Source organism: Aethalodelphis obliquidens, unplaced genomic scaffold (genome assembly GCF_003676395.1).
Source record: "Aethalodelphis obliquidens isolate GAN/ISIS:26980383/991018 unplaced genomic scaffold, ASM367639v1 scaffold4, whole genome shotgun sequence".
NCBI classification, from domain to species: Eukaryota; Metazoa; Chordata; class Mammalia; order Artiodactyla; family Delphinidae; genus Aethalodelphis; species Aethalodelphis obliquidens.
Window position 1 is genome coordinate 60079090 of NW_020837948.1, and position 26406 is coordinate 60105495.

Below are 26406 nucleotides of genomic sequence, written 5' to 3' on the forward strand. Positions count from 1 at the left end.
TCCAGAGACTGGAGCAGGTGGTGGATGTGAAGACAGGATTTTCTGCGTAGAGGCAGAGGGGATGTCTATATCATGATTGTAGTGATGGCTATGTGACCATATTTTAAAAAATACTTTGAAATGTACACTTAAAATGGGTGAATTTTATTGTATGTAAATTTCACCTCAATAAAGCTGACTTTATCAGACAAGAATAAATACTACAAAGAGAAACTGCAAATCCATCAAAATGGAAGAGTTTCAACAATAACAGTTATGTTACCTGTAGGTTATTTGTGGATGCCTTAATCAGGTTGGTGAAGATCCTTTCTATTATTATTTTGGTGAGTGTTTCAGGAATAGAATTTCCATTGGAAAAGAATTTATTTTTGAATTTTATTTATTTATACAGTAGGTTCTTATCAGTTCTATACATATCAGTGTATATATGTTAATCCCTATCTCCCAATTCATCCCACCACCACCCCCCAACCCCGCTTTCCCCCCTTGGTGTCCATACGTTTGTTTTCTACATCCATGTCTCCGCCCCTGCCCAGCAAACCAGTTCATCTGTACCATTTTTCTAGATTCCACATATATGCGTTAATATACGATATTTGTTTTTCTCTTTCTGACTTACTTCACTCTGTATGACAGTCTCTAGGTCCATCCACGTCTCTATAAATGACCCAGTTTCATTCCTTTTCATGGCTGAGTAATATTCCATTGTATATATATATACCACATCTTCTTTATCCATTCATCTGTTGATAGGTATTTAGGTTGCTTCCATGACCTGGCTATTGTAAATAGTGCTGCAATGAACATTGGGGTGCATGTGTCTTTTTGAATTATGGTTTTCTCTGTGTATATGCCCAGTAGTGGGATTGCTGGGTCATATGTTAATTCTATTTTTAGTTTTTTAAGGAACCTCCATACTGTTCTGTTAGTGATATTTTTATTTCCTTAAATAGCCAACATCATAAATCTTTAGAAATCTTTTTGAAACATGTTCAACCCTGTCCTCCTATTGGAAGCATGCAGGATCCAATGGTGGGAGACACAAATTCCCAACCAACAAATCTTCATCTTTTTTCTCCAGGAGATACTTGTTGAAAAGGGTGGATGTGTACGCATGATCACCTGCTCATCTCACTGTAATTACATGCACATGCATTATACTTACAAATTTAGATATCTGTCTCCTACTCCCACCCCACTTGACTGACCTTCCTGAAGACACAAGTAAATCTTATTTATGTTTATAGTCCTAGGCCCACACTGCTGCTCAATTGTTAAGTAAGTCTAAGTCACTATGCTGAACACTCTGTTAAGTACTGAGGGCCAGGGGAAGGACCAGAATCTGCAAAGGACACTCTCGAGCTCAAATTTTATGGAAAGAGAATTACCATTTCAGAGAAAAATTCAAGACTTTAGGGTTAGAGCTAACATTTAAATAGCAATTTATAGGTTATAAGATTGTCTCTGACCCATATAAAATCACTCTGAGGGGGATATTTTCCCTAGTTTTCAAATGAAGAAACCAAGAATCAAAAGAGTAAGTGGATTTTTACAGTCATAGAGCAGCAAGGGTGAAGTTGGGTCTTCATCTCCAGGTTTGGTTCTTGCACCATCATACCTTCCTCTCCCCACACTTTTCCCCAAGTCAGAACATTTACACATATACACCTACTTTTTTCCTTTCATAACTGCTTTATTGAGATAAATTTACATATCACAAAGTTCACTCTTTGAAAGATGAAATTCAGTGGTTTTTAGTGTATTCATAAAGTTGAATAATCATCATCTCTGTATAATTCCAGAACATTTTTATTACCCCCAAAGGAAACCTCATACCCATTAGCAGTCACTCTCCATTCCGTCTTCCCCCAGCCCCTTGCAACCACTAATCTACTTTCTGTCTCTGTGGATTTGCCTGTTCTGAATGTTTCATATAAGTGGAATCATGCAATATATGGCCTTTTGTGTCTGGCTTTTTTCACTTTGCATAATTTTCTCAAGGTTCATCTATGTGGTAGCATGTATCAGAACTTCATTCCTTTTCATGGTGGAACAATATTCCATCATGTGGGTATAACACATTTTGTTGACCATTCATCAATTGATGAATATTTGCACTGTTTCCACTTTTTGGCTAATATAAATAGTGCTGCCATGAACATTTGTGTCCAAGTTTTCATATGAAGGTGTGTTTTCAATTCTCTTGGGTAGCTAGAAGTGAGAAATTTTTGAGGCATATGGTAACTCTGTGTTTAATATTTTGAAGAACTTCTGTACTGTTTCCAAAGTGACTGTACCATTTTACATTCCCACCAGCAGTGTATGAGGGTTGCAATTTCTTTGCATCCTCACCAACACTTGTTATTTTCTGGTTTTTGATTATAGCCATCCTGGTAGATGTGAAGTAATATCTCGTTATAGTTTTGATTTGCATTTCTCTGATGACTAACAATGTTGAACATCTTTCCATGTGCTTATTGGTCATTCATATACCTTCTTTGAAGAAATGCTTATTCAAATCCTATGTCCATTTTTAATTGGGTTATTTATTTTCTTTTTGTGCTATTTGATTACCACAGAGCTGTGTAGAAGGAGGTGGGATTTGAGCAAGTTAAAACACTGAGCTAAACCTATTCTAGGACTGTCTAGGGTTCTGAGTTCAAATTCTGGCCCAACTATTTAGTCAACTGAAAAATTCACACATCCTTACTGGCTCAGCTTCATTTTCTTTTTTTTTTTTAAATAAATTTATTTATTTTTGGCTGCATTGGGTCTTCGTTACTGCACATGGGCTTTCTCTAGTTGCGGTGAGCAGGGGCTACTCTTCGTTGTGGTGCACGGGCTTCTCATTGTGGTTGCTTCTCTTGTTGTGGAGCACGGGCTCTAGGTGTGCAGGCTTCAGTAGTTGTGGTGCATAGGCTCAGTAGCTATGGCTCGCAGGCTCAGTAGTTGTGGCGCACGGGGCTTAGTTGCTCCGCAGCATGTGGGATCTTCCCAGACCAGGGCTTGAACCCATGTCCCCTGCACTGGTAGGCGGATTCTTAATCACTGTGCCACCAGGGAAGCCCCTCAGCTTCATTTTCTAAAGAACAAGATTGTTATGTGTTTCAAAAGAAACTATAACTGACAATGTCAAGTGCTGACAAGGATGTAGAGTAACAGAAACTCTCATCCATTGCTAGTGCGAATGCAAAACGGCATAGCCACTTTAGAAAACAGTTTGGCGGTTTTGAATAAAGTTCAACACACACTTACCATATGATGCAGCAGCCTCAGTCCCAGGTACTTACCAAAGTGAAATGAAAATTTATGTCCAGGCCAAAACCTGTACATTAATTGAAAAAAAATATTTATTTGGCTGCACTGGGTCTTAGTTGTGGCACACGGGATATTCGCTGCTGCATGCGGGATCTTCGTTGTGGCATGCAGGATCTTTTTAGTTGCAGCATGTGGGATCTTTAGTTGTGGCATGCAGGATCTAGTTCCCTGACCAGAGATCAAACCCGGGCCCTCTGCATTGGGAGTGCAGAGTCTTAGCCACTGGACCACCAGGGAAGTCCCCAAAACGTGTACATTAATTTTTATAGTGGCTTTATTCATCATCACCAAAACCTAGGTGGAAAATATCTTTCAATTGGTGAAAAGATAAACAAACATGCAAATAATTCCATAAATAAAATCATACTCAGAAATAAAAAGGAACAAGTTACTGATATTCCCAATAACAGGGATGGATCTTGATGCATTATGCTATGTGGAAGAAGCCAGTCTAACAAGACTGCACTGATGACTTAATTTATATGATGTTCTGGAAAACACAGTGGTTGCTAGGGGCTGGGAATGGAAAAAAGATTGACTACTGATATGGTCAGAATGTCTGTGTTCCCCCAAAGTTCATATGTTGAAACCAAATTCCCAAGGTTAAGAGTGGGCCTTTAGGAGGTGACTATGTCTTGAGGGTGGAGCCCTCATGAATGGGATTAGTGGCATTATAAGAGAAGGCCAAGGAAGCTCCCATGCCCCCTTTCACCATGTGAGAACACAGCAAAAAGATGGCTGTCTATGGACCAGGAAAAGCTCATCAGATGCCAAATCTGTCAGCACCATAATCTGGGACTTCCTAGGCTCTAGAACTGTGAAAAATAAGTGTTTGTTGTTTGTTAGCCACTTCCTCTCTTGTATTTAGTTATAGCAGTCCAAATGGACTAAGACAACTACAAAGTGGTATGGGGAAATTGGAAGGTGGGGGGGGGTGATGTAACTGTTTAATATCTTGATTGTAATGGTTACATGATTGGTGTGTTTGTCAAAACAAGCAAAAATGTACAATAAAAAGCATAAATTTTATGTAATTTATAACCCTGATTTAAAAACTAAAGCCAGATTGGCATAGAAAGAGAAAAAAAATTCTACTTCTCTCTGTAAACAGGAAATCTTTTTGCTTCTTTGTCTTGCTTTGTTTCTTCACTCGTCAATTTTTTTTTAAGTTTTTATTTTATTTTATTTGTTTGCACTGGGTCTTAGTTGCAGCTCGCAGCCTCCTTAGTTACAGCATGCATGTGGGATCTAGTTCCCTGACCAGGGATCGAACCCTGCTATGGGAGCGTGGAGTCTTAACCACTGCGCCACCAGGGAAGTCCCTCGTCAATTTTTTTTATTGAAGTATAGTTGATTTACAATATTGTGTTAGTTTTAAGTGTATAGCAAAGTGATTCAGTTATATATATTAATATATTTTTTCAGATTCTTTTCCATTATAGGTTATTACAAGATATTGAATATAGTTCCCTGTGGTATACAGTAAATAATTGTTGCTTATCTATTTTATGTATAGTAGTTTGTATCTGTTAATCTCATAGTCCTAATTTATCCCCCTCGCTCCCTCCCTTTTCCCCTTGGTAACCATAAGTTTGTTTTCTATGTCTGTGAGTCTGTTTCTTTTTGTATATACATTCATTTGTATTATTTTTCAGATTACACATGTAAGTGATATCATATAATACTTGTCTCTCTCTGACTTACTTCACTTAGTATGATATTCTCTAGATCCATCCATGTTGCTGCAAATGGCAATATTTCATTCTTTTTCTATGGCTGAGTAACATATATATATATATATATACACACACATATATACATATATATATACATATATCTATCTATCTATCTATATCGCACATGATCTTAAACCAGTCGTCTGTTGATGGGCACTTTGGTTGTTTCCATGCCTTGGCTCTTGTAAATAGTGCTACTATGAACACGGGGGTGAATGTATCTTTTCGAATTAGTGTTTTCATTTTTTTCTGGATATATGCCCAGGAATGGGATAGCTGGATCATATGGTAATTCGATTTTTAGTTTTCTGAGGAACCTCCGTACTGTTCTCCATAGTGGCTGCACCAACTTACATTCCCACCAACAGTATAGGAGGGTTCCCTTTTCTCCACATCCTCTCTAGCATTTATTATTTGTAGACTTTTTGATGATGGTCATTCTGACCAGTGTGAGGTGGTACCTCATTGTGGTTTTGATTTACATTTCTCTAATAATTATCGATGTTGAGCATCTTTCCATGTGCCTGTTGACCATCTATCTGTATGTCTTCTTTGGAGAAATGTCTGTTTAGATCTTCTGCCCATTTTTCGATTCAGTTGTTTATTTTTTTGATAATGAGTTGTGTGAGCTGTTTGTATGTTTTGGATATTAACCTCTTGTCAGGCTCATCAGGCAAATAGGAAGTCTTGAACCCTGAGGTCTGGTCATCTTTTGGATACCTCCTTCTTTGCAGGAGGCTGCTTGGGTCTGACCCCCAGCCTCCCCTCCATATAAACTGAAGACCTGTATATTCCCAGATACGTGAGTTGAAAGGGGTGTTAGAACTGGTCCAGTTTAATCCATGGCTTATTGTTGCCATCACACTGTCCCAAGAACGTTTTATGACTAACAGTCCCGTCTCCAGTGTGGTGCTGGGGGCAAGAACCCCAGGGGAGGCTGCAGCAGTTGTAAGCTGTTGAGTGATACGCTAGCATTATTTTAAACCTCCATAGAAACCTTGTCACCACATCATGGTTCTGATTATATCCATAGCTGTAGCTCCTTTAAGCTGTTATTACTCCCATGGTGGCCAAGTTTTGTTTTGCCTACAGGCAGGAACTGCAAGTCAAAGAGGATGGGCCAGAGGTGTCATTAAAAGTAGCTGCATGAAGATGTGTAGGATATAACATAGAAACTGTTGAGTCTTCATCTTTGTCTCCTACATTATCTTAAAGGGCTCTTTCTGGTATGATGTTAATTCTTGTTTGGCTACAACTTTGAAATTTATATGAAAAGACAACCAGCAAAAAAAGGGGTCAGGAAAAGGAAAACAAGTGGTACTCACCAGCAGAGGAAAATGGACATATGTTAAACGTACCAGAGGAAGAACATTTTCACCTGTTCTGATTATATAGTACACTGTGTGCACAGCTCGTGCTTTCTCTGGGCACAGGGTTTTGCAGGGGCTGCCTTCCAGTATGAAGCTCTGGGTGATGCTCAGACCAGCCTGGCTTTCCCTCACTGTGAAGGTGGGTGGAGCGATCCTAACACTTAGGCTGTACCCATATCTTACCATCCTGAGCTTTCCTCCAGAGCCAGATTAGGATTTCTGGTACCCACTGCTCACGGAGCCAGATTAGGAAAAGAAACCCCTGGGAGACAGCAGGGTATGGGGAAGGTGTGTGTAGATTCCTGAGCGTTCCAAAGCTGCTTTCCCCTCCTTGCTTGGTTTAGTTTTTGAGGAATGGGGGCCACCAGCAAAGGGGAGGTGGCCTCTTTCTGTGAGGGATCTGGGGAGCCTGCTCATACCCTTCCAGCTCAGGGAAGCTGCATTTGAGCCCATGTGTTCAGTGGCAGTTCTTGAATTCCCTCTGTGTTATCACTGGGTGCCTATGAGACTGTGGGTCTGTAGTGAAAACTGTAACAGAAGCCAACAGCTGAGGGTATTTTCAGCTGGGGCTTTGGTGGGAGACCTACTGGCAGTGTGTGCGTATTTGGGGGTGGAGGCTGCGAGGGGGAGGGTCAGAGGGGAGACAAGGCCTTTTAAAATGGATCTTTCAGTATGATTGTGCTGCTTACTAAAAATGGCAACATATCGGGGAAGGTCTGCAACTCCGTGGTGCTGGGAGATTTGTACTGAACTATGGCCACGAGGAATTTTTTCTCTTAATACGGGCTGGTGGAAGAGAGATTTTACAAAAGAAACATGAAATCTTTACATGGCCCCTAGATCACACAACCTCTTGTTTCAGACTGTTCTTAACCTACCTGTAAGGTCTCTCTGCCTTTCTTTGGCTCATCCCACTTAGCCAGGTGGATGATGCTGAAACAGATTAACAGTGAGAACAGCAGGCCAGGGGTGGCTCCTGTTGAGGGTCACCAGGATGCTGTGCAGGTGGCAGCCCCAGCTCCTTGGAGACCACTTAGCTATGAGACCAGGGAGAGGAGCTCTGTGCAGGTCTCTGAAATCGCTCTACACTTGACCTGTCACCCACTGCAGTCTAGGCTCCTTTTCCAGTGTGGCCCACTCTCCCGCTACCTCCCAAGTGGGGGCTTTCCAATACCTTTACCCTCTTTGTTCAATTCAAGTCTAGCTCATAGGTTGCTAATGTTGCGTTAGCAATGTACTGGTTGCATATTATAGTTCTTTTTCATATTGTTGTGCAACTATCACTACCATCCATCTCCAAAACCCTTTTCATCTTGCAAAACTGAAACTCTATACTCATTACACAGTAATTCCCAATACCTCCCTTCCCTCCAGCCTCTGGCAATCACCATTCTACTTTCTGTCCCTATGATTTTGACTAATCTAGGTACCTCATATAAGTGGAATCATGCAGTATATATCTTTTGGTGACTGACTTATTTCACTTAGCATAATGTCTTCGTCGTACATCTATGCTATAGCATATGTCAGAATTTCCTTCCTTTTTTAAGGCTGAATAACATTCCGTTGTATGTATATACCACATTTTGCTTATCCATTCATCCATTGATGGACACTTGGGTTGCTTCCATGTTTTGGTTATTGTGAATAATGTTTCTATGAACATGGGTGTACAAATATTGATTTGAGACCCTGTTTTCAATTATTTTGGGTATATACCCAGGAGTGGGATTGTTGGGTCATATGGTAGTTCTATTTTTAATTTTTTGAGAATCATCATTTTATATTCCTACCAATAGTGTACAAGGGTTCCATTTCTCCACATTTTTGCCAACACTCATTATTTTCTGTTGTTTTGATAGTAGCCATCCTAATAGGTATGAGGTGGTATTTCATTGTAGTTTTGATTTGCATTTCCCTAATGATTATTGATGTTGAGCATCTTTACATGTGCTTATTGGTAATTTGTATGTCTTCTTTGGAGAAATGTTTTTGCCGTTTTTGAATCAGGTTGTTTGTTTTCTGGTTGTTGAATTTTAGGAGTTCTCCATATATTCTGAGTAATAATCCCTTGTCAGATATATAATTGCATGTATTTACTCTCTCCTATAACTTTTTATGATAAAATATTTAATTCCTGCCAGATCAGTAATACTAACACTGAGACTTTACCATGTGCCTGGTCCTGCTCAGTGCTTTACATACATTGTGTCATTTATTCCTTAAAATTAGGCTAAATGATTATCCCCAATTTGCAGACCAAAAATCAGTGGTAAACTGAATCAGTGCTGGGATTTGAACTCAGGTCTGCTGATGCAAAAACCCTGCCCTTAAGTTCCTCACTAGACTGCTTCAAAGGGACGTGTGCAACCCAGGGGCCTGATATAGCAGCAGGCATATTCTGTGGCAAGTCAAAAGACCCAGTTCTAGTCCTAACTCTGCCACTGACCAAGGGACTGTTGTGGGATGAATGGTGACCCCCCCAAAGGTGTGCCCATGTCCTAAGCCTTACAACCTGTGAATATTACCTTATATGGTTAAAAAATGAATATTATAGAGCAAAAGATGTGATTAGCAATTTTGGGAGGAGGCGCTTATCTTGGTTTATCCAGATGGGACCTACACGCCATCACAAATGTCCTTATAAGAAAAAGATAAAGGGAGATAACACAGATGGAAGGTGAGAGCACAGAGAGCCTCACAGAGGAGTAGGCAAGTGAAGACAGAGCAGAGAGTTGCAGCCACAAGCCAAGGAATGCTGACAGCCACTGGAAGCTGGAAGAGGCAAGGAAGGATCCTTCCCCAGAGCCTCCAAAGGAAGTGTGGTCCGGCCAACACCCTGATTTTGGACTTCTGGCCTCCAGAATACACTCTGTTGGTCAAGCCACTCAGTTTGTGGTACTCATTACAGCTGCCACAGGAAACAAATACAGAGACCTCAGACACGTGAGTTACTCCTCCATGAAAGTAGCGTGTGGGGTGAGAACACAGCTTGGCTTGCTTTCTTCGTTGCCACACTGGAGTCACCCGCTACAGGAATCTCCAAAACGTAAAGACATTTTGAGGTTAAAAACATCACCCCAAAGTAGCTGAATCAGAACCACTTGGGTGTGGGCTCAGAAAACAGCAACTATAAAAACCCACCAGGTGATTCGACTAGGGTCCAGGGTGAACACCCCCCCGGGTTTCTGTGTCTACACCCTTAACCTCTGAGAGTCTGTGATTCTCACCAGAGAGAGCTCAGCATTCCCTGTCATCACTTTCCTCCAAAGTCTCAAGAAATGGTATGAACTCCTGAGCAGGAGAGAACCAGGACTTGCCAGAATAGAAATGGATGTCAGAGGAAGTCTTTCCAGGACCGCAGAGGGGAGTGGAGAGCTTGGGGAGTAACGGGAAGAAGCCAGCAGGGCAGCGGGCGGAAATGAAAATGCCTGGGAGGTCTGGGAAACCTTCGATAACATTGGATCAGACAACAGAGGGGGCTGTGGGACCAGGGGGAGGCACCTGTGAAAATAGCAAATACTTGAACCAGAGGCATTACACATCCTGCCCTGGCTCCTTCGGGCTCCCTGCAGAGGAGGGCTCACAGGGCCAGGGTGATGTGTCTCCCACGATGTCGGCGTCCCTGAGGGCCCGTCAGGAATTTGACAGGGGCTGCAGACACATCTGAGAAAGGCACATGAGAGAGATAGAGGGAGCGATAGCCAGATCATCATTCCCAAAGATATAGCTTTCACCTCTGCCCCCTCCTGCCTGCCAGCTCTGGGAGATCCCGACAAGCCAGGAAACTTCTCTAAAAGGGGTGGGCGGGGTTCAGGGTTGGGGGAGGGCCCCTCTGCCAGGCGCCGTCATCTCCCCTCCACCACACAGCTGACAGACACTTGAGAACTTTCCTTCCCAAGCCTGTGTCCTGCTGGTTTGGGGCAAAGTGTGCAGCTTTCCCACCAGGATCAGTGAGGAAATGGCCTGGTTTGGACTCAGACAGACTGATTTGTTTTCCCAACAAGGCCTCAGCTCAGTGCAGGGAGCCCCAGCATTACCCGTTTTTCCAGGGTGCCTCTCCCTCCCTCCCTCCCCGTCCCTGCTCCGAGAACACATCACCTAGTGTCTGTAAGGCTTCTGCTTCTTGTTTGACATCCCTTATTTACAAAGCAAACAGAATGTTCCTTTTAACACACATCATGCTAAGTTTATTAATGCAGAAAACAATCCCAGGGGGCCGACCCAGGGGACCTTTGAAACCTGCCAGCACAAACTCTTCAAACGCTTAGTGCGTCAGATCCTCCAGGACAATATTTCACACAATGGAGTAAAAATAATATTTTTCTTTGGGCCTTTCCAGCCGCTTTTGTGGCGAGCAGACAGAAATTATTTTCTTACTCTGCTCCTCAGAGCAGAAATCTGGACGAAGCTGCGTTTATTTGTTTAACGCAATGATTTCATCCTAAATGTCTCGACAGCAAATAGTTCGTGGTGTAATAAAGGGCCTTTGAAAGGAGGCTGGCGCTAGGGAGATGTGAGGCCTGTGGCTCTCAGGGGCCGAGTGGCCACGGGCTACTGCAGCTGGGGCAGAGGAGGATTGGGTGCCCCCCTCTGGCTGACTGGGAGCTCGGGGACAATTCGTGCTGCTTCCATCCTGGAGAAGGAAGGAGACTGACCCTTTGGTCACAAATGCCAGGTCTTCCCCAAGACCAGCTCTGCCAGATACAGGCAGACACAAACCCAAAAGCAGATTCTCAAAATTGCTTGAAAAAAAGAAGCCTTTTGAATTCATTCCTGCTTTCCCCTGATGAAAAATTATGTCCATGTCAACCAAATGTTGGTTGCTGTTCTGATGCCAGCCCAGAGTTCAGTAGCCAGGGCTCTGATTATGAGGAGGGAGAGGGAGCAGCACCAGCTCATGCCCATTGACTTCACCAACAAGCAGACCCTTCGCTCCAGCCAACAAGGTCTTCCAACTTGCAATTAGACGTGCCAACCAAGGGGCTTCCTCAGTGGTGCAGTGGATGAGAATCCGCCTGCCAATGCAGGGGACATGGGTTCGAGCCCTGGTCCGAGAAGATCCCACATGCCACAGAGTAACTAAGCCAGTGCGCCACAACTACTGAAGCCTGTGCGCCTAGAGCCCGTGCTCCACAAGAAAAGCCACTGCAAGGAGAAGCCTGCGCACCGCAACGAAGAGTAGCCCCTGCTCGCCGCAACTAGAGAAAGCCTGTGCACAGCAACGAAGACCCAATACACGCAAAAAAAAAATAGTGTCAGCAAAAACTCAGAAAGGCTCATTTGTGCTTCACTTCTTCTCCTTGGGAAGAATTGTCAGAGGGAGTAAAATGGAACAAATATACTCAGAGGAAAAGAGCCAAGGGAAGGTGGTGAATGGTATAAAAATTGCCCAGGTGGTCCTAGATCGTCAGGGTCCAGCTCCCTCATTTTACAGGGGAGGAGGGAGGCCCAGAGAGGGCCAGTGACATGTCTGCGGGCACACAGCTATTAGAGCTGCGACTGGAACCCAGGCATCCGACTTTCGAGATAAAATGAGAAAAGAGACCAATCTAGCCTTACAGCTAACAAAATCAAAAAGCTGAATTACAGGTCTCATTTTTGCCAGTTGGGACTTGGGTGGAACATCTGATTCAGTTCCTGGTGATCTGGTTTTTGGAATAGCTGATTTGGATCTGAATCAGTTTCCAGAAGGGATGCAAGAACCAGCGAAGAAGAGAATATCTGTTTATACATACAGATATATTTCCAATTATAATAATAATAATTATTCATTGAAGATTATATAGAATATATACAAGTATAAACAAGACAACAAAGATTACTTAATGGGCTTCCCTGCTGGCGCAGTGGTTGAGAGTCCGCCTGCCAATGCAGGGGACACGGGTTCGTGCCCCGGTCCGGGAAGATCCCACATGCCGCGGAGCGGCTGTGCCCGTGAGCCATGGCCACTGAGCCTGCGCGTCCAGAGCCTGTGCTCCGCAACGGGAGAGGCCACAGCAGTGAGAGGCCCGCGTACCGCAAAAAAAAAAAAAAAGATTACTTAATTATTATAAGTACCTATAATAAAGTATTACTGTTAACTTATTGGTATATCTCCTCTTGGAGATTGCTTTTGTCCTTGCTTCTATATGCCTTTTATTTATTTATTTACAAAATTAAGATCCTCATTGCTTTTTTTTTAAAATTATTTAATTTATTCTTAAGTATCTCCTCATATCACTAACAGTCACTCTGAAGCATGACCTTAGAAAGGCCTGTGGTATCCATCATATTATATGACTGTTATAATTCCTTTCCCCAATACCCTGAGTCTGGTCATAGGCTAGAATATCTTGGAGTAGGTCTTAAGGAACAGTCACTGAAAGACTGTCAGGCTGTGTGGGAAATGGCCCCCAAATTCGCACAGCAACTGAAATCTTTCCTCCACCTCAGAGTAGCTTCGATTGCTCTCAAATCCAACTGCCCGCCCTGCCCTCAACTCTCTTTCATCCTTCCCATTTCTCTCTTTTTCCTACTTCCTTTCCAGGCCTGAGACAGGCATATATTAATTCCTTACATCTGCATAATATTTTACAACCTCAAAGAGTTTTTATAAAAATGGCCTCATTTGATCTTCATGAAAAACCTACAACGTGGGCAAGGCAGAATGATCTCAATTTTACATTCAACAAATGTTGCTTGAGTGCCAACTTTTTGCCTTTTAATAGCCACTGAAGGAGGGATTCAAATAAGTAAGTCTTTATTTCAAGGACTTTTTAGTCTAGTGAGCACTTTTAAGAACTTCAGTAGGTGATGGCTGCTGTTATTATTGGCTTAGATGACTTCTGTCACATGGCTAGTTAATGGCTCAGGCAAGTGACCTAGCACATCTTCCACTTTCTGTACTCTATCCCTTATACCACAACAGTTAGTTAAGAGTTGATTCAGAATTGGGGGGAATGGTCAGGGCAAATGGTTGATAGGAAGCTTTTAGAATTTCCTCCACCCCTTCCTCTCAAGCCCTAGTACAAGGTCCTAACATTTAAGATGCCAAATTTCCCTAATTGGAGTCCATGAATTGTTCTTTGTGTTGGAGGTAGACATAATGTAATTTATCTTTTAATGAACAAGTGGTTGTTTTGGATTAAACTTCTTCACCCCTCAAAGGGTAAAAAGGAGGAAGGAATTGATAATAGTTATTGAGCATCTCCCATGTCTCTGCTAGTTTCTGTACTCTATGCTTTACATCTATATTTCATTTAAATCAGAACACACAAGAGGTTTTATTCATTGCTGTATTGCTTAGGACCTAGTACAATATTTGCCACATAATAAGCATTGAATATGTACTAAATGAATTAATGAATACTCACAGGTAAGAAAATGGAGATTCTGAAAGGTTAAGCAATCGGTACTAGGGCACCTAGCTAGTAAGCAATGGAATTGGGATTCAGTTGTGATTCTTCCTGGCTCTAGAGATGTGCTTTCCCAACAATCCACCCTGTGTCCCTTGGTAAGCTGTGTGCATGCTTTAGGCTATGGAGGGACTATTCAGTCATCATGGGTGTGGTGGCTTGGAGAGTCTGGTGCACTGTGCACAGACTACCATTTGGTTCATTTTTGTCTCTTTCTACAGTTCCTAGCACTTCATTATGAAAACAGCACCTGCTGTTGTGTCTGCTAATGGACTGTTCCCTTCCTCTAAGTCTTTCTGGATGCTCCTACCTTATATCATCGTTTGCAATGGCAATTTGACTCCTTGAGAGTAGAGAGTATGTTATGTTAAGCACTACAGTGTTTTTATATTCTTTTCAGAGATATGAATAACAATGGCCTCCCTCTGAAGAAGATAAAGCAAAAAAGTCAAGCTTTGCAAATGTTACCTCTAGATGCAGACCTGTGCCGTTACTAGGGACCTATTGGGCAGGGATAGGAGAGCTGCTGGCAGAGCTGCACCTTTCCTCTGGGAATGTCAAGTGTTCTCCTTTGGTCTGCGTGCTGGGTCCCGGCCAGGGAGCTAACTGTTAGATCTTGAAGGAAAGGCTCTTGCTAGCAAGACTACCTGGCTAGCATGTATATCTTTAAATCCACTGTATATGTCATTGTTCAAATGTCTTTGGGAATTTAGAATCCAGATGCTTATGTTTCATGCATTGCCAAGATGTAACATTCCCTAAGATTTGGAAAATAGAGCTTTATGAACTAAAATCAGAGTCAGCTACTCTGAAGTTGAACAGCATCTACCTTTTCTTTCTTTCTGAATAGTGAGATCTTTGCTGGTAATATACATATTGACATAAGAGAACAATGATGTCTAAAGGATTATAGGCACTCTCTGGGAACATCTAATTGATACTAAAAAGCTCTGTCAGGACTGTTTGGGAAAGAAAATTGATGGGTGTCAAGGAGAGTTGCTTTCAGCTCTGGCCAAGAACACTTTGGGTTCCTTTTTTATTGTCCTTACCTCTCCCCCATCCCAAGACTCACCCATTGCTCAAGTATGCGGTGCTCTTGGACTGAAACAACACCAGGTAAATATTTCAACACCAGCAAAATATTGACTGCTCCAGCAATATGATTTCTTTGTCTTCGTCACCCAAGTCTGAGTTTCAGCCCAGCAGTCTCTGAGAGATGTTTTGTTTAAGATAGGGAAGGGGGCCTTTCCAAAAGTGATGATTTTATTCTGCAACTTAAAAATAGAATCCTTCCTGAAATACTTTTTTTCTGGAATTCCAGAATGTGACCTGACACTCCAGATCTTCACTTTCCCTTTCTGGAACTTAGACCGTTATCTTGGAGGCTCGGTAAGTTACAGTCAACCCGTTCATTTCTAACCTGAACCAAATGTAAGCAGTCCCATGTGGAGGTGACCCAGGGAACATTTTTCCCCACCTTTTGAGACTTGCTGTGTATATTCCTGACATGCACACAAATAAATGATGTAATTGATCGGGGATACTAAGCAAACCACTCACATGTAGCACCTGACTATAGAATAACTTACCTTCTGACTCAAAGTTACTGGGCATAGAATCCTCCTAAAACCTCAAAGTGCTTGCTCCTGAGTATATTAAATCTCTTTTACTTATCACATCACTTAAAGCACAATGACAGCCTGGCACTTTTAATATTCTTTTTATGACATGTCATGTCTATCACAGGTCAAAAGGGGTCCCCCAAACAAAGCAATAACATTGAGTGAAAACTTATATAAAGTCTCTCTATTAGAAAAGTTTGTTTTGGCCCCCAAACATCGGCTTTTATGGGTTCCTGTAAAATCATGACTATTTCTTAGCAGTAGGATTTTCCAAGTCTTGCAATGAAATTCTTAGTAATACTAGTTACTTTAAAATGAAGAATGAGAGACTTTGACCTCAGGAAAGATGGGTTGGCGTATTTTCCCTATTCATGCTACTAAATACAACTAAAACCCTGACATTATATATGAAACAAGCGTAGGAAGACTCTGAAAGACGGAAAGAAGAAGGCAGACCAGCCAGAGACATGAGGCCCCAAGGAATGATGCGGGGGTGAGTTCCCTGGGTTTTCTTGTTGCCCCATATATCCTACACTTGGGGCTGCAGAAGCTGACCCAAGAAATGCCGGTGAGTGCAGACATAAAAAGCCCCAACAGAAGCCTGCTCTTTTTAGCCAAAGCACTAGGAAGAGTGCAGCCCAGCAAGGCAGAAAACTTAAATAAGAATCACTCTATTCCAGCCACATACTACAGGAAAAACTATGGCCTTACCCTACCCATGCCAGCAAAGGCCTAGACCCGCACCCTCACAAGGCTGTAATGAGGCACTGCACCCCGCTACCATGATGGAGTTAGTGAAGACCAAATAGCCAGGACTTTTATCCCTGCCAGTTGGTAGTGAGGCCCACTGCCTCCCCTGTAATTTTAGTGGAGCCCACATGGGGGGCCTAGATTTCTTCTTTTGCCCAGAAGTGATGAGGTATCCCTCCTCTTCCCCACTGGGGTGCTGTCAGAGGAGGCCCGGTGGAGAGTCAGGCCTGGCAATTTCAAAATTGCCAGTGGTGACGAGGCCACCCCTACCTCAATGTCAGTGGAGACAGCATAGGAACCAGATCTACTACTCCTACAGAGCAGCAAAGAGGAGCCCCCTACCTTGGATACCATAGAGGACAACTGGGCAATCTGGATTCTACCTCCACCTGTAAGTAACAAGGTGATGCACCCCACCTTCAACCGCTGGAGTGGTGTTCAAAAAGAAACCTGGGGGAACCAGACCAGAAGGTTTAAATAAGGCTCAGTCTCATAATATAATAGGAAAATGTCTAGGTTTCTATTGAAAATCACTTATACAAGAGCTAAGAAGATCTCAAACTGAATGAAGAAAGACAAACAATAGACTCTAACACTGATATGACAGAGATGTTAGAATTATCTGATAATGATTTTAAAGCAGCCATGATGAAAATATTTCAGTGATAGATATTTGAGATTAATTTACCAAAATCTCACAGCTAATGACACACCAAGTTCCAAAGCCAGGTCTAACTAAGCTCTTTCTACCACAGCATGGTGATGCCCAAGTCTCCTTAGATTCATGGTTCATGGATCACTTTTCATTTTAGCATACAAGTTCTGTACTGCTTTGTCAGATCTACACCTAAGTATTTTTTAATACCCAAGAACCCCTGTTGCTGTTCTCTGTATGCTTCCTTTTCATAGCAACCTGTTCTTGTTTTGTGGTCACAATAACTTCTCAAGTTTCTCAAAGCATGTGACTATGCAGTTATAAAGGTTCTCCTTTATGTCTTGTATTATATATCTTCCTTCTGTTGTAGATAATTCTATTTGTTCTTTTTGGGTCCTCTTTTGTGGTCTTGATTTTCCCCAAATGTCTGTTGATTCTTGATGAGTCTTCCATATTTAAGGGTGGAAGGACTAGGTTAGTAATATGGGAGGATGGTGTGAATCTTTTTTGCTGTTGAGTAGGTTTGCTGAGAGCTCTTGGTGACCATTTTTTTTCTTTGAAATCTTCATTGGTTTATATTAGTTTATAGAATTGAAAAGTGAGACTCGCCTGTCTCCATGATTTTGGCAATTCATATACTATCTGTGAATTTTCAAAGATTACCGGCTACCCCACCTGCAAATTGCAAACTGAAGTAAGGAAGACGTCAAGAATAAAGAAAGAATATTTTTAAAGGATAGCAAGACAGAGGATATGCTTAGGAAGAGGTGATGGGTGTAGAACCTTGTCTCAGGTATACGAGTTCTTTATTTCTGTTGATTATTATGGGAACACAATGCCTCCCAGCCACACGTGAGCTGTTCATAAATATTTATTGAGCTGAATTACTTTTCCCTAATTCTTCCTTTCCATTAAATAAGAAATTATCAAGAACATTCACAAGTACTTTGAAATGTTTTTAAGTGAAAGATTATTTGGACCTGTTTAGTGTGCGCGTCATCTGGGAGGGCGATTGCCCCACGCCAGGCACTGTTCTAAGAATTTTACGTATTTATGTTATTCAGTTATGATCACAGCCCTGCAAGGCAGTGTAGCAGTTGCTGTTGGCTGTCTGTCCATGTCCACTCTCACTCTCCTCTATGCCACAGACTGTTACTGCAAGCACGTGAAATTCTCTGCCGAAATAACCTTTTATTTTTTCCTGGCTGCCGGAGCACGCTCACCCCACGTGCAGGACACTGGGCTGCTCAGAGTTAAGACCCTCAGAAACAGCCCTCAGAATGACAGAGGGGGGACTTGGTGATAATACCCCAGCTTCCTTAACCCTCAGCTGGGAGTATCTGGGGTACATTGTGCACACTGTCCTGGAGTCCCTCATGCAAAGGAGTCCCAGTTACTCCCAGGTAACCCCTTATCAGCTGCCTCCCCTTCCCTGTTTCACTTCTCTACCCACACCAGGGTGTCCCAGGAGCACCTTCCAAATAAACTCCTTACTCTCAAATCCCTGTCTCAGAGCTTCTGGAGGCACCCAAACTAAGGATACTGGGTAAAATTACTGTCCCCATTTTGCAAATGAAGAAACTGAGGCATTGAGAGGCTGGTTACTTGAACATGGATAGAAAGTTAATAAGTGGCAGAGTCGGGCTCCCAAGTCCAAGTTTTAACCACCACCTTATGATGCCCTAATGCCTCTGAGAGCTGATGGGGGCGCTAGGCACCTTGATAAGTGCTTCATCCAACCCCTTGTACAGGTGATAAAATAAGCTTAGATAGGTTATGTAACAAATCCAAGGTCACAAGTAGTAAGTGTCAGAGTGAGGATTTAAGCTCAGGTCAGTGCTCTTAACCATCCTGCCACGCTGCCCCCTTGGCAGCCTGCAATGTTTAGCTGCTTTTTCAACTAGATGGCTCTCAGGTGGAGGTAAGCAGGGTCCAGGGCTCTCACTAGCATGTCCAAGGGGACATGAATTATAGTCCTCAAATGGGCTGCACCCCTTGTCCTAAGTCTTTGTGCTGTTTGTTTTTTTTTTTTTTTTGGTGTGAGTTTCATGAGTCTGCCTGTCAGCCTGGATCAGAGTCTCCAGGCTGTTTTCTTTCCTCAAGTAATACCTTCTAGTACTTACTTGCCTCTGCTCAGGAACGGTTCCGGGTGCTGGTCTTACCCCTGAGGAATGATGGAGAGAGGCCAGGGGTGGGTAAGGTAAGGCTGTCCCTGATGACTGAGCCTTTTCTCTGTGCTAGGAGCTTTGCATAAGTTATATCATTTAATCCTCTTAGAAATTCCTTAATGTAATTGCTCCTTTTCCCATTTTAAAAACCAGGAAACGAGGTTAAGAGAGGCTAAGTAACTTGCCCAAGGAATTCATCCAAGGTTAAATAATTCAAAACCCAGGTCTCTTGGACTCTCAAGCAGTTCTGTCTTCACTGAGCCGGGTGAGGGGCTGGCAAGTCAAGGATAGGTAGGAAGCTGCCAGCAACTTCCAGGGCACGCCCGTCCAGCATCAGCCGAGAGGTGCCAGACTGTTTCTGATTATGATGGTTCTAGCATAAGATGCCTGCTTAAATCCCAGTTGGCTGGTGTTAACGCTCATTGTAGGGGCAGATCTGTCATTCAAATCTTAAGCACATTCCCTTCCCATCTATGAGCATTCTCCAAGTGTTGGGCTCTGTGCTGACCATTACAAGATGGGGCTGAGAGAACAAGGAAAGATCTGATTCCTACTTGGGTGGACCCTAATGCCTGGTTTGGAAAAATGGACCACATGCAGATGAGGCAGCTAAACACACACATGACACTTGTATATAAACTACTTCTCGTGAGGGGACTGGGAAACAGTTGGGTTGGTTGGTGTGAATTTGAAGCCCCTTTCTGTACACTCATACCCAGTTTGGGATCCCATCGCTTGAACAAGACAGGAAAAATTGGAAAGGAACCAGAATAAATGTACAATATGAATTGCTCCATGACACAAATTATGAGAAATTTATTTTTCTAAAGCAAAATAAATCGGGTACACATAACCACTCTTCCAGATGTTGAGAATCCTGGGGCCAGATGTTGGGGTTCTGTATCTTCCCTAGGTAAGAACCCTTGGGCCTGTGGGGCAGCAGGGTCTGTCCTCATCTGTCACCACTGTTCTGTTTGAAGGATGCTGGCTCCCCTAGCATCTTCTTCCCTCCATGCCAGACGTGGCCTCAGGGACCATCATGGAGAGTCCTGGGTCACAGAGGTCAGTGTCCACCTCCTCAGGCACTGGGCATCCTGATTCCACCACCTCGGTGTTCCTGTGTGTGGGTGGGCTCAGCCCTCTGTCCCTCCTGGAATGCTATTTATACAGACCCCTTCCAAATCTTGGGAGACTATCCTGGGATTGGGGTGGTGGTCTCTTCTTTTAACCTCAAGCTCACAGCCCCTGTTCCCTCCCTACTATTAGGCCACCAGCCAAATTCCCTCCCTGGGCCTTCATCTTTGAACTCTAAGGCCTAACTATGGGTGATCTTCCAGGCAAATTCTTTGAACCACCCTACACAAAACAAAACAAAACAAAACAAAACTCAAAGAAGTTGTTTATCACCTCCCTCCATTACATACACACATATACGCACAGACACAGACACACAGGCACAGACACACACACACACACACACACACACAATGAGTAAACAAACCAAGTCTTTTGGAAATGAAAAGCTATTCCCCTCTCCCCATGTATAAAGGGATTTTACACACCAGCATATTATAGTGGCTAAGAGCATAAGTGTTTCAATTTATTTCTCAGCTGTGTCACTTATTAGCTGACTAACCTTGGGCAAATGGCATAACCTCTTTGTTTTCTGATGTGCAGACTGGGGGTAATAATTACATCACAGGATGTTGAGTTACTACTAATAAAGCATTTATTTAGCACAGTGCTTAACAAGCACCCTTAGAGCAGAAGTGCCCCACCTTGTTCCAGCTCTTCCAAGCGTCGCAGAGCCCTCTCCTGAGCTCTAGGCAAAGATGGAGGGAGTGCTTCTGTGCATCAGGGTGTTTTAAAAGAAAACCCATCTATTATGGGCTGAATTGTGCCTCACCTCCGAATTCACATGTTGAGGTCCTAACTTCCAGTACTTCAGAATGTGACTGTATTTGGTAAAGGGGCCTTTAAGAAAGTGATTAAGTTAAAATGAAGCCATGAGGGCGAGCCCTCATCCCATATGATATCCTTATAAGAAGAGGAGATTAAGACAAACAGGGAGACACCAGGGACATGCAGGAACAGAGGGACAACCTTATGAAGAGGCAGCAAGAGGGCGGCCATTTGTAAGCCAAGGAGAGAGGCCTGGAACAGATCATTCCCTCATGGCCCTCAGAGGAAATCAGCCCTGCCGGCACCTTGATCTTGGACTTCTAGCCTCCAGAACTGGGAGAAAATACATTTCTGTTGTTTAAGCTACCCAGTCTGTGGTATTTTGCTATGGCAGCCCTAGCTGACTAATATACCATCTCTGAGATAAACTAGTGCCAATGTCTCTAAAGTGCATCATTGCCAGTCCTCGAACCTCACTCAGGGAGAAGGGCACCCGTTGGCTCCAGGAACTGAGAATTTGTGATGCACAGCGTAAACCATTCTTCTGTTTCCATACATTCACCTCCCATGGCGCCCACAAGTTGGACATGTTCAAAGGACACCAAAACAGCAGCCTTGGGGTCAGAAATTCCCAGAAGGCACTAACAGAAAGGATTTAGTGCTGCCCAGCTCAGGAGGCAAAATAATGCTTCTGGAAATTGAAGCAAAGGTTTACTCATTGGTGAGGATATGGAACTATGTGGAGAGGCTCACTTCCTCACCCCATGATTTAAAAAAAGCATTTAAGCACTACATGAGCCCTGTGCCTATGGCTTTTCAAGGGTCTTCAGAATGTTTCAGAATGAAAAATTAAATTGATTTCAAGATAATTTCTTATAAAATGGCCAGGTGAAAATAAAAAGTGAAATTACAACCCAGTAATAAAATGCCTTTCAAAAGGGTTTTCAACTGCATTTATATTTAAAATAGGCTGCTGAAGTATTTTGATATAGTTGATATCATGGGAGTGGTACCAGTAAAAGTTAGTATGCCTTTGGACCTGTGAAGGACTTAAATTGGTTCTGCTTTCTCTCCACCCTCACCCTCAAACTCATATACCAGGCCGGTGTGGGTTTAGGAGATGACAGTAACAGGGGAACTGGGTCTGTGATGTGGGATGGGAGCTGGGGAGAGGCTGAGGCTCCCAGTGATAGAAAAACATGCCATATAAGAAGGTGGTCAGGAGTCCAGCTTAAACCTGGGTTCAAACCTGAATTCTGCCCCTGTGTGACCCTGGGCAACTTATTAAACCTCTCTGAACGTCGTCGTCCGTGTTATCACCGGCACGAAGTGGGTAACAATGCTTACCTCAGCAAATTTTCATGAGAATTAAGTGAGAGGAAGAATATAAGGTGCTTAGCTCTGCACCTGGGGAGTAGGAAGTGCTTGATGAATGCTATTATAGCTGTTGTAGTTGTAATTGCCTTCCTCAGAGTCTCACAAAGGAAGGAGGGAGGAGTCTTGATCACTAAGGCTTTTGCTCAGCTTGAGCCACAGAGGAAATAGTCAGTAAGTGGCTTTTGACTGGATGTTGTTCCCACAGTTGAGAAGAAACAGCAGTGCAGAGATGTTACCTGTGCTCGACGGAGCACAGGTCCCTGTCGAGGACTCTGGGAGGAGGTAGGGCCCTGCCTGGGGTGGGGAGCCTAGGTAGAGTGGGCAGGCGGGGCTCCAGGACACCCCTCCACACAGGAGCCGCTGCGCAAGGCCCCAGGGGACTGATGGGCCGGTTCCCAGGATCCTGCGGGGCCCAGGCGCCTCTTCTGCAGCTCCAGGGCAGAGGGAGCAGAAGTTGCCAGCTGGCATCCTGGGAATGTGAACTGCTTTGCTGGCGATGGGGGACTGATGATATCTACTCTGCCAGGAGCAGACAGACACAAGACAAAATCCCCGAGAGCCTCAGTCCTCTCACATAGGGTAGTGTCCCACGCAAAACTAAGTCCAGGACAAAAAGGACACAGGCTGTGAATTCACAAACTTGCAGCCAGGGAACCCTTCTGCTGGTCACTTTAGTTTCAGCAGGGGTTGAAAGGCGTTAGGAAGGTTGAAAGGAGCTTCACAGAGTAAAATGAGGAAATATTTAGAGTCTCTGGTAAATGTTCTGTCGAGGTGGGAGTTTGGGAGCCAGAGACTTTCTAATTGGTCTCTGGGTACGTGTGGAAGTCCTTCATCGGCTGCCGAGTGGCAAGGGAGCAGTTCTGGGGACAGTTCAAAAGAAGATTGTCTCTTGTTTGGGGTGGAAGATATTTTGAGGCTGTGGCCATTTCCTGGAACAAGGAGGTGATGTGTGGTTGATGGAGTGGGTTTTGCTGTCAAATTGTCATCATGGCCCCTATGGGGGAGTAGGGGGGCTGCCATCAAGGTAGTTTCTCAGAGGACCAGAAGGCCCCTGGCTGGGTTCTAGGCCCAGCTGGTCCCTGAATGGGTGGTTTCCCTGGACCTGTTTGTTATGCGTACACTGAAGGGTGCGACCACCCAAGAACGTCAAACGGCTGACCTTTGGGCCAAATCCAACCTGCGATTGTGTTTTCTTTGGCCTACAAATGATTATTAAGGTTTTTACTTTGCATGCTGTTAGGAAGGGTGTGCCTTCTCCAGTCCACAGCCCCTCTGCTGTGCTATACCTCCCGAGTGGCCGCCTGCAGGTAACCTCTGTCCCTGTAGGCATCGGGCCTGTGCTCCTGACCTAGATGACTTCTAGTGCCTTCCTGGTGCTGGCTGTCTCTGGTTCTACGACTCTCAAGGGCACCGCCCTCCACAAGTATTTGACACTCCTGCTTCCTGAGTCAATTATCCCTTTCAGAAAACTGGAGGGAGAAATGATACAATTAACTACCTGAGAGAAAGTGAACAGAGCAACAAGCTGTAACTACCGAGACCCACAGTGGAGACTGAAGCCCGGGGCCTCATTTGACCTCACCCAGCTAACAGTGGTCTGATGCTTCCCTGGTTGGAAGAGATCAGCCAGGCCAAGCCCAGTTCATGCTTAGAGCCACAGCCTTCACAGAGCAGGACAAGAAGAGGCCTCAGCCAGCCCCCAGGCTCCACCCCTCCCCATCAAGTAGCCAGGATCAGAATCAACACCCCAGAAGGGCAAATCCTTTCCTCATGCACTGTGCCCAGGAAACAGTTACTCTGTCCCTAATTTGGGGCCTGGACACTGGTGTGTCGTTGGATCCTCGCATCCCAGCCTCAAACCACGGACCAGATAAATCAAGTTGAACTGACTTCAAAGCAAACACTGAGCAGAGCCATCTGTGATTCATTCCTGAGCGGGCCCTTTTCTAGTTATGTAACCAGAGAGATCCAGACAGAAAGACACAGCTTGGAAGAACTTTTTTTTTTTTAAAACCCCAAACTTTACAGTATTGGGATAATTATGGCTTTCATAGTGTTGATTACTTTAAGCTGTCAGTAATTTGAGTCTCAGAGTCAGTGACCAACTTTTTGTAATTGCATTCTATCTTCCCACTTCCATCCCTAGGTAGAGAAAAAAGAGAATCCTGGGTTCACAGGGTTTCCTGCAGCGCCCCTCCCCCTGGGCACTTTGTTGTCAGGATGCTGCAATGGATACATCTCCCTCCAGGCAGCCTTCTGGGCTCATCACACACTTGCTGCCCAATCCACAGTCTTATTAGAGAATACCTGTTAGTCCCCTACCTGAAAAGAAGGGTGAAGCTTAAATTGGCTTAGGCTTTCCATGTGAATTATTCACAAATCACCCAAAATGTATATTGTGGTTTATGGATAATGGCAAATACTAGAGACTTTAAGAAACTATATTTTCCATATATTTGCAATTTTAACACTTTTTTTTCTGATTATTAAACTAATATCTATCAATAAAACAAACCAATGAAACAGAAACAGACTCACAGATATAGAGAACAAACTAGCAGTTACCAGTGAGGAGAAGGGTGGAGGGAGGAGCAAGATGGGGAAGAGGATTAAAAGGTACAAACTACTAGATATAAAATAAATAAGACATAAGGATGTAATGTACAGCACAGGGAATACATCCAATATTTTGTAATAACTTTAAATGGAGTATAATCTATAAAAATATTGAATGACTATGTTGTATACCTGAAACTAGTATAACATTGTAAATCAGCTACACTTCAATAAAAAAAATAGACGTATTAAAATATACCTATTAATGTAAAAATTCTAAAAAGTATAAAGAAAAAATATTTATCCTATGTCCTTGCCTGGGAGGATTATTCAAACGATAAGTGATACTAATATTTCAGCACATTTCCCTCCAGTCTTTGTTTCATCTATGTTTATATTTCTAGAGTTGAAACTATATTACATTTATAATCTTGTATCCTGAACTTCTACTTAAATATGTGCCCACATAATAAAAAAAACCTTCATAATCTATAAATAGCAACACTACTTCCGATGAAATGGATGTACCATAATTTAAAATAACAAACAAAAAAAATCCTCTATTATAGGACAAAGGTTGTGTCCAATGATTTACTACTGTAAATACTGCAGTGAACATCTTTAGCTATTAATTTCTATCTGCATTTCTATTTGCTTTCATAGCATCTATTCCTAGACGTGTAATCAACTCTGCATTAAAGTGTATGTAAATTTTTGAATATTCTTAATACAGTTCACAAAGATTGAACCACCTTTTCACCATTAAGTATGAGTATTCTTTTAAAACCTTACTATTTTGATAAGTAAAAAATGTAGTCTCATATTTGCATTAGTTTAGCCTTCTTTGGTTACCAGTTAAAATAGTTATTTTTTTCAAATCTTTCTTAATAATTTTCATTTTATCCCTTCTTAGAGTAGACATTGTACAAGTCCATGGACTGAAGCTAGGTATGGTTGTGAGATTCCTGGTGCAGAGGTGCTCCCACCTCAATGCAGATCACCCTAAGGCAAGAGCAGCGAGGTCTGAGAAGAAGGTTAATTGAGCCAGGATATCCAGAGGAGGAATAAGTCAGGGGTGGTTTCCATTCCTGGTTATACTGGTTATCTGTTTCTGTGTGACAAATTGCCCTCAAAACTTCATGGCTAGGGGCTTCCCTGGTGGCGCAGTGGTTGAGAGTCCGCCTGCCGATGCAGGGGACATGGGTTCGTGCCCCGGTCCGGGAGGATCCCACATGCCGTGGAGCGGCTGGGCCTGTGAGCCATGGCCGCTGAGCCTGCGCGTCCAGAGCCTGTGCTCCGCAATGGGAGAGGCCACAGCAGTGAGAGGCCCGCGTACCGCAAAAACAAAAAAACAAAAATAAAAACAAAACAAAACAAAACAAAACAAAAACTTCATGGCTTAAAACAACAAATGGTTATTATCTCAGTTTCTGTGGGTCAGAAACTCGAGGGCAGTTTAGCTGGTGCTTTGGGATTTCTCCTGTAGTTGCAGTCAAGTCACTGACTGGGGCTGGAGGAGCTGCTCCCAGGGTGGCTCATTCACATGGTTGTTAGC

General features: G+C 43.3%; 1 long non-coding RNA gene across 1 annotated transcript in view; it reads left to right on the forward strand.

Annotated features, from left to right (window-relative positions):
- Window positions 1–26406, forward strand: part of LOC113617434 (uncharacterized) — a 61499-nt gene that overhangs the window by 32001 nt on the left and 3092 nt on the right. Inside the window, exon 3 of the long non-coding RNA XR_003431641.1 lies at window positions 15143–15210. This is a non-coding gene — a long non-coding RNA (uncharacterized LOC113617434). The remainder of the gene's footprint in view (window positions 1–15142; window positions 15211–26406) is intronic.